General features: G+C 38.8%; 1 pseudogene across 1 annotated transcript in view; it reads right to left on the bottom strand.

Annotated features, from left to right (window-relative positions):
- Positions 1 to 2,701: 2,701 nt before the first annotated feature.
- The window catches only part of LOC308328860 (VPS10 domain-containing receptor SorCS1-like), a 49,085-nt pseudogene continuing 42,589 nt past the window's right edge, over positions 2,702 to 9,197 (bottom strand). Inside the window, exons 23-27 of the transcript in view lie at positions 8,291 to 8,418; positions 5,604 to 5,703; positions 4,856 to 4,964; positions 3,445 to 3,599; positions 2,702 to 2,760 (exon numbers count right to left, since the gene is read on the bottom strand). The product of the transcript in view is annotated as a VPS10 domain-containing receptor SorCS1-like (transcript). The remainder of the gene's footprint in view (positions 2,761 to 3,444; positions 3,600 to 4,855; positions 4,965 to 5,603; positions 5,704 to 8,290; positions 8,419 to 9,197) is intronic.

Genomic DNA, 9,197 nt, shown 5'->3' with positions numbered 1-9,197 from the left:
CACTCAATGAAAGAAAAAACATGCTCATCAATTTCACACTGCTGCTAACACAATATTGCTGTGGGCTATAATTGTTGTGGGACATTTTTCATTCAAGGTGTTACCCTGTCTATGAAAGCCTCCTCGAGTGCAAGTGAGTGTGTGGGTGTGTGTGTGTGTGTGTGTGTGTGTGTGTGTGTGTGTGTGTGTGTGTGTGTGTGTGCTGATTTCCTAGTAGGGAGGGGATAATTAATTTGTTGCACAGTGGGAGAGCTATGGAACTATTCCATTAGAATCACTCCAGGCTACTTTCCATTGTCCTCTCAGTGGGCCCTATGGCATTATGCAAATTGTTGCAAGGAAACTTCTGAGGTTATGCTAAGCAACACATGCTACAGATAAAGTAGGAAAGGCAATGGATTGGACAAATTGAAAATGTCCGTATCAATCAATAGCCTTGCATTCTCATTTTTTCATTTCATTTAGTCGAGCACCTCACTATTGTGTTCACTCTGCATTCAGTAGCTGGTACTTCATCAAGTCTGTTGATTTGCTAAGTCAAATGTCAAACACTGTTGAACTCGAGAATGAATGGTCTTATATTGCTTATATGGCCTATGAAAAACAGTGGGCTCTACTTTACAATGGATGTTTTTGCTTAATTTGTCAACTTTTATTATCTGGTGCAAGATACAAACAAATAATATCAAGCCACAAAATAACAAGCCACAGAATAATCACAATATGCTTAATGAATGAGTTTCCAGCCATTTGGCAAATATAAAAATGCCCTAGTTCACATTTTAAACATGTAAATCAATAAACACCTGCCTCAAGTTTTTCGAAGGAAAACATGCAAATATGTACAGTCCAGTCCTATTAAAAATTAAAAAAGTCCTATAAACAACAAGCAGAGAATAAAACACATCTTCTGATAATCTGTTTTAAGAGACCATAACGGATTCTGCCTGATGGAGGACGTTATGCTTGTTTATGCCTCCATCTCAATCACATTGAAGAAGCATGAGGGAGCTTCCAGTCAATTTGTCTTACTTACGTCTGATTCTGACAACACTTATAAAGGAAAGTTTGATGAACAATAACAATAACGACCAACCAAAGGCAACCGTCGCTCTGTGCGTAGGTAGAGCCCTGTCTGTCTCTCTCACAGGAAATGAGACAAGCAGATCGTCAGAGCCTTTTGATTGTTTTCCTTGGAGGTATAGTAAAAACCTCGTTCAAACCAAAGCGTAACCTCTTCTGCATCACTGTAACCTCAGAAAGCAGACAGCTACAAAGACATTGCTATTGTCACAAATTCACAATAGATATAAGGGCCCAGACTGAGAGTAACTCTACAATAGAAAGTAAGATAACTTTTACACAACTTGAGAGGAGAGACATGCTTGTAGTAGGCTACAGGTACATCTCTTTGTTGAATGAATAAATGTCAAATACATTTTAAATGCCAGGTACTCTTGAGAAAGCTTCAAGGATTTTGCTGCAACCTTACCTATACAGGTCAGTTTGAGGAAGCCGTCATAAAACAGAACATAAGTTGGGGATTTTGTTTGTGGCAAAACATTACATGCATTGTACTTTCCAATGTTGCGTGTTTGCTGCGCTAGAGCAAGCTAATGTTTGCTGCATTGCAGCTTCTTATTCAAATAAGATTCAAATTGTGTTCTCCTTTCAGGTGCAACCATAAATACGAGACAACCTGCTTTGTTTTAAGAAGTCTACTCAATTTGGCTTTGCATCAGTCAAGGAAATAATCTATATCAGTGCAACACTGATACAGATGCAAAACATACACTGTATGTTTGATGAGGGTTCCTATACTACAGTATAGTACTGCTTCTTAGAATCTGTATAATGGGTGGCCATATTATACAGCCAAGAGACACCATTACCATATACATTATGTGGTAACTTGTACAATGTAGTACACTGCAAAATCTTGTGTTAATTTCCCTCTGACCCTTATGGATCAATTTTTACACTTTACACTTGAAATTAATAGCCTGGATTATGCAGTGTGTGATTTAATGTAATGCCATCAAAGTTGCTCCAGTAAATCAGGTCTGGCATCTCCCTATATCACTTTAATCTACTGCTCTTATGTTTGTTTTGACGTGGTACATCAGATTTTATGTTACAATGGGGCAGGTTTTATGAAATACACAGATGTGGGACAAGGGTAGAGTCCTCCTCGGTTTCCTATTACAAACTTCTGATAAGATTACCTGATTTTACAAACCATATTGGAATCCGGCTCACTCCTTGTCTCACACCAGATAAGGTGTGTACGCAGTTAAAATATCTCCACATCACAAAAGTGAGACCAGAAACGGATAGCTTGAAATATTACGATAAATCTGTGTTGTTATCTCTTGGAGAAGACATATTGCTGTGACCAGCTAAGACAAATAACCTCTCCAGCTCCCTCATTTTCGGATTGTACAATATTTACACGAATAGATCAATGTCCTTGCAAAAATACATGTATTTCAAGTCAAAAAACTGTCCCCCTTTTTCAAGGAGCAAGTATAAATCTGTACACTCTCCTCGGAGGCTTTGGGCTGCACAGTGTGAACTGGTCCATCCATGCATGGGCAGGAAAACACTCGAGACCATTCACTGAGACCATGGTTTCATAGCTCGCTGGAAGTAACTGCCAAAGAAGATGTATTGCTTTCGAGTCGGCCATAGACTCCCAACATTAAAACACATGGGGCGCTTCATCAGGGAGCTTGATGTCTGTGTGAGATGGCAGGTAGCCTGGCGAGGGAAAAGAGAGAGAACAGACAGTGGGGGAATTTTATGTAGCGACATTTGCATACAGGCGTATTTCCACATGCACAAACACATCTATCTTGGATGGTAGCAGGCAGCTATATTGTTTAGCTGTGTGGGTAAAAGTATAAATCAATCAATATTTCCTTTGATGAAAATGCTTTCAACACTCCGCTACCTTCCTGAAGCACTAATTAATTTATCGGGACCAAATAACTGCTGCTGATATTCTCTGCACATTGCCTCACACGTGTGAATTGTTGAGTTACAGGTATCTGTGATTTCTAAAAGCATGTAGCGTTAAAAAAGCAGGTCAGCAACTAAAAACTGTAGGCTACAGTATATTGGAAAAACATATCAATACAATGATATACAGTACTTGGGGCACAATATAAATATAAAAAACACAGACACTTTTCCCACAAAATAGTGAATGCTGTGTGAGAACTGCCTGTATTATCCTCTGTTGTATGACAGTGTCCGAGGGGCCAAAAATAGAAGATCTACAAGCTCTAAAATAGATCTAAAATAGCTCACAACGAATCGTGATGCAAATGCGTTGTGAACACATTGCATCGTGATTCGTTGTGAGCTATTTTTGATGAGGGACACCATCGTACGACTAAGTATAAAACAGGCTTAAAGAAATAAAAGGGAGACTTCTTGTACCTATACTTTGTGAGTCCAACTTGATGTTCACATGTTCTTGTGAGGTCATAACAGCTCCCCCAGGGCTTGGGATGGCTATAGAGGTCACTGCCGGGATGACCTCTTGTTCTTTTTCTGGCTGCTCCGTTGTGTATGTATTGATGCCAGGAATCTTCCTGCAGTGGAGAGGAAAGAAAAAACCCAAAAATGCTTGGAGCTGAAAAGGCAGGGTGATGGAGGAGAGGGAAGAAAACAACTCTGTTTCACTAAGGCCATTCACTAAGCATGAAAAGTGTAATATTCTATTTTTGACTGGTGTGGACAGCAGAGCATTGCTGCATTGTGTTTTGTGTTCCAAAGGGCAGTGCACTCTCACATTTTGGCATGGTGCACCGGATCCGTTCTCAATCTGTTTTTCATTCTTCATTCCATTTTCTACTTTTGACATACAATCTTTCATTGGCAATTCCTGATGCTGCTTCATTGATGTTGTTCTGCAGGTCTCATGGTGTTTTTTCTGCTCCCGTTCACGTAAAATAATGCAGTCTCCAAGTGTCACGTTTGACTTCCAGTAAGTGAAAAATAACATTTGTCCTTACATGCGTTATTGTTGCCGAGTGAATTGTCACACGACAGACGACACTTTGTCACCAAAGCATTAAATCAACACAAAATGTTGCACAAAAAAGTGAAAATAGCCCATCTGTTAATAAGCACTCAACATTTCGCGTTGCGGTGCGCTGTGAGGATGTAGATTTGCTATTTTCACATTTGTTTGTGTGTGATAATTTTATACCTTAGAAAGAGGTTAAGATAATTCAAGGATGCTGACAGACTACTGTGGGACTATAGAGCGTTTTCCTTTGCAGAGGGCTGTACAGGATGATGTTTATACCATGTGAACCCCCACCCAATGCTGTATAATATATGTTGTCTCAGGACTTATCTCTTCAACCTTTCCTGCCATTCTGCAGTGTGCGACTCACCCTGAATGACTGTGTTTAGCATTTCCTAAAGGTCAACCCTCACATTGTCAGATAGATGAATATTGATAACTGCAGGACTCTGGCACTCATTCAGGTCTCCGGGAGAATTGATTAGACTGTCATTCGTAGTAATATTCTGCAGATTGAGACAGAGGAGAATTGTCTTATTCCTCGGGCTATTATTGTGTCGCTGATGTCCATAACTCTGAATTATATAGAGTCTGAAACCGTTTCAGAAAGTTTTAGGAGCTGAGAACTGAGGTGCTTACTCTGAGGATAATGGGACTGACTGATTATAACTTGGGCCATTATGCAAGGGAATCTATATATATATATTTACTCCAATGAGAGGAGAGCCTGGAACTCCTGACTTCATCCTTGTTAAGTTCTCTGTTTGACTTTGCGGTTTAGTGTCACTGTATGTTACATTCAGGAGGATACTGTACCTTTTAAACTTGTATATTACAAATACGGCCAAGCCCATCAGTACGACTGAGACTAGCATGATGACTGCAGCACCATTGTGGCGGCCATCACTGCTGTCCACAAGCGGGGCTTTGACAAATAAAGAGACACAATGCAAATGCTGGTCAAATGTAGGAGAGAACACACATTTTTAAGTCAAGCAAATGTGAAGATTTGTCAAGCATTACAGAGATGGCATGCCACAATATAACTGTAATATAAGCTGTTCCCCTCTGGGAACAACCGCAAACTAAGGGCAGGTTTTGAATGGAAAAGGTTATAATGTTACCTACATACATTTCCTGAGTGGAAAGAGATACATATCTTCACTGTCGGGAAGAAACCTTGTATCTAGATTTATTTAATATTTTTGCTTTTTTCATGCCCTGTTACACTTCATTGTGTTACGCAGTGTGGTGCAATATATATGAGTGAAAATAGCCAATATACAAGCTCATTACGCATCACACTGTGACACATTGTGACTAAATAACTACTTTGGATCCATTCGGAACACAGGTATTGTTTTTCCATATCCTGAAATGTAATGGTTTTGGATATACAAGGTTAACACCCAACAGCGACGATATGGTGTTGAACATAACTCATCCTATGCAAATCGACCCAATACTAGGGTTTTTACAATTTCATGCCCCTTCACTTAAAAAAAAAAAACATTGTATGGGAAGGTAAATCTTTATGCCTTCAGGTGCGGTGCGGTGGACTTACCTGGAGACAAACGAGCTGCGTAGACATTCACCTTTACCCCTGGCCTGACTGTGAACCAAATAAGGTCTTGGTTGAGGGCACTTAACAAGACCTGGGAAAGCTTGAGGGGTGGGAGGAGGAGGGAAAGACAAGCGTCTCCGTTAGCAGCACTGGCAGCGCCATTACATGGTCATCAATATTTTAACCTCAAGTCATTTCACCCAGCAGTGTGAATTATGAATCATAATTTTTACTTGCTGCTAAAGAGGAGCAAGCGTTGATATGACATGTCACGGAGAACTAAACCATAAGTCAACTTTAGCTGCATAGAACCGTTAGGTTAGAACGTCATCTATATCTGGCTTGGCCTTAAGACAACAATGGTTGTGAGATCACTGATATCATCTATTACCATTTCCATTGACGACACAGACTCCTTGATCTACAGTTCAGGTATGTATGGCGTGTGTTTGTATACTTGTTCACAAAATTAATCTACCCATTAGGTGATTTTAAAGCTCACTGATTCGGGACAAATTGGAAATCAAGTCATGTTCTACGTAATATAAAAATTCCTGTTTAAGTTTTTTTCTTCATTTGTTCACTCTAAAATGCCCCCGAGTTCCCCTGCTCTTCACACCTAAATGAAGCAGTCATTTAACAGGAGACCAAAACGCCTTCCCAGAACCCATTTGAGTCCTTAGCCATGCACCGGTAATTCCATCTCGCTCTTTCTAAAATCTTTCCACTGGTTAAAATTAGACTGCTCTACACAGTATGAATAATTACTTTTTATTCTAGTGGCATATCAGGGTCAGTAAATCTATTACACATTTTAATAAGCTGCTCCAGACATCACATCACACGCATATGCCAACACAAACACACGCACGTCGCACACACACACACACACACACACACACACACACACACACACGGGCGTCCACGCAGTTGCACTCGCCACACATATGCAATGCACACTAACTCGTTCATTGAAGAAGAACATCAGTGAATTGAAGATTTATTACCCTATTGTCTGTAAGGCTCTGCCAGCCAGGTAATCAGACAGGCTTTGGATAAATACATCCCTTTAATTCCCAATACAGGCTGCATGCCCCACCGTTTGTCTCCTTTCTCGAAAGCAGCAATTATATGATGCATCAATGTAATTAAATACCTATTAACTTAGTTCAAGTCTAACTCTGAGCCAGAGGAATTGAGTTTACTGCTAATATATGGAGCTTCTATCTGTTAAGATGCACAAACGAGCCTTGTGCCGGGACACAGAAGTTCGACAACAGCTCCGGTTTATTGTTTCACATACATATTTCATAGCTTTCTAAGGCAACCAAAGCAATAAACAGCACAGCAGAATATCTATGAGTCAAAGCTCCATGTTGCAAAAAATCTAAGGGCGCTATAATGATCATAAAGCATGATGATTTGAAATGTTTATGGGCCCCATATAAATGAGTAAAAATTCATACAAGTATATGATAGTGAAGTTGTGAGGTATACCTTACTGAGATTTAAGAATGAAAGTAATTTCTACTGATGTGAGGGATGCTGCAATACAGTATCTAGTTGTATCTGGATGGGAAAAGATTGCCCTCTGGTGCTCAAGTTGTATGTTACATTGCTAGTGGAGAAATTAATGTAATAGTGCACCTCTATCTCTAATAAAATAACATTAATTATCTGTGTGATTAAAGCAATGAATAGGGAAAAAATCTCATTATTAAAAAATAACCATGAAACCACTGACATAATTGAGTATTATCAAGGGAACTGTGTTTTCTAGTTATGTGGCTAAATGAACAAATCTAAACGATTTACGTTACCTTTGCATGATTACACCATGTCAGTACTGTGGATGCAATTATAATTTCTGGAGCTATAATGAGAACAGTATTCTAATAGGCAACATTTTCTCACTTGATTCCACCACCTACTGTAGTATTATGGCTGGTGGGTCAAACTATAGCCTGCCCTAGAACATATCAGTGACTGTAGTCGATACCTTATGACTGTATGTTAATAATAATAATAATAATAATAATAATAATAATAAAAACAAGGCTTTTCAAAAAAAGATAATTTAAAGTATATTGTATGTTTACAAAAAACTAAATTAAAACAAAGTTTTATTTTATAACTAAACTTAAATTGAAGTAAAAAGGAAAAAAAACGAAATAAAATTAAAATAACTCTAATAACCGTGTAAGAGTTCGGTTCAATCTTTAGTTTTGAGATTCATGATTATGCCGTGCCTACAACTGTTAAGTTCCTAAAATAGAAACATAATAAACAATGTCCCCTTGTCCTCTGTCTCTTCATCACTTTGTTACTCTACATAGTGTATTTATAAAGGATAATGCAAAGGCACTGCCAGTGACAACATTAGCTGGGTCTAGCTTTTCTATAAGTCAAAGACAAAGGCACCTTCACAGGAAAGCAGTAAAGTGATAAGGCATCCATAACACATTTACACATCTGTAAATTCATAGCACTTACTTTATAATACAGCTGATGAAATAGAACAGGCTTGGATGGATGTATTTTATTTTTATGTTCATTTACTCTACACTACAGTATAATGACATGCCCAAAACAAGGATACCAGGGTTAATGTGGTTAAATTGACACTCAAGATTTGACAGTACATTTTGAGACTGTGATGGTTCGTTAAATAGACGTTGTGACAGTACCTGATCTAATTGTTCCCACTTGCCATCTGGTGATTCGTCCTTTGATCTCTTCTCAGGAACAATGAAAAACTCTGCTGCCGTGGGTAAACCAGGAAGTACTGAGACCAACAGCTGGTCTGCACTGATTCCTGTGATCTTTAGAAAACACACACACACAAAACAAAATCCTAGTTTTAGTTCACACATTTGATTTGTGTTGTATGGTCTAGCCATAGTGAAGACCAGCAAAGACTATGCTTTTCTGGTTTTGTTTTCTAAAGGTCATAGGAATCAGTGAATTTCTGTGACCTTTAGAAAATAAATGGTGAACTTGTCAGAATAATATGTTCAGTGTAAAAAATGCCCTTTAAGGATATTTTTTATAGCCTGGAAATGTTATGCTACAACAGGCTACAGTTTTGACACCCTCAGAGTTAATTTAATACTACTGTACTGAAGGCACAATGCTAATGTGTAGAACCTTAATTCCCTTTTTTTTTGTATTGTAGACATGGTATTGGTATCGTCTAGCCTCAAATGGGATTGGGTGGCGCTAACTATATGAACGTCTTCAGTATTCTACTTCAGATGTCATCTATGTACAGTAAGTACCTGTCAGTGTCAGGATATAGCATACAGATCAAGTTAAACATTCAATTTGACAGTCTATGGTAAAGGGCAAAGCTTTTAAGTGCATTTGCGCCGTAACCAGAGGTCTGCTGTCAACGTCCTGGTGTAAACCATGGTAATATATGACAAGACAGAAGGTCAGAGTGAATGTTTCATACCGAGGGCCACTGTGAGATATATATAACTCGGTATCCAGGTCTTTTACATAACCTGCTGCTTTTTTGACATCGATGGATAGGAAAACTGGAGGCACTTTGGCACTTTACCACGAAATATTCACTCTCCATGCCCATGACAT

This window comes from Protomyctophum bolini (assembly GCF_963924005.1).
Source record: "Protomyctophum bolini genome assembly, chromosome: 14".
Taxonomy (NCBI): domain Eukaryota; kingdom Metazoa; phylum Chordata; class Actinopteri; order Myctophiformes; family Myctophidae; genus Protomyctophum; species Protomyctophum bolini.
This window is presented reverse-complemented; position numbering and strand designations above follow the sequence as displayed.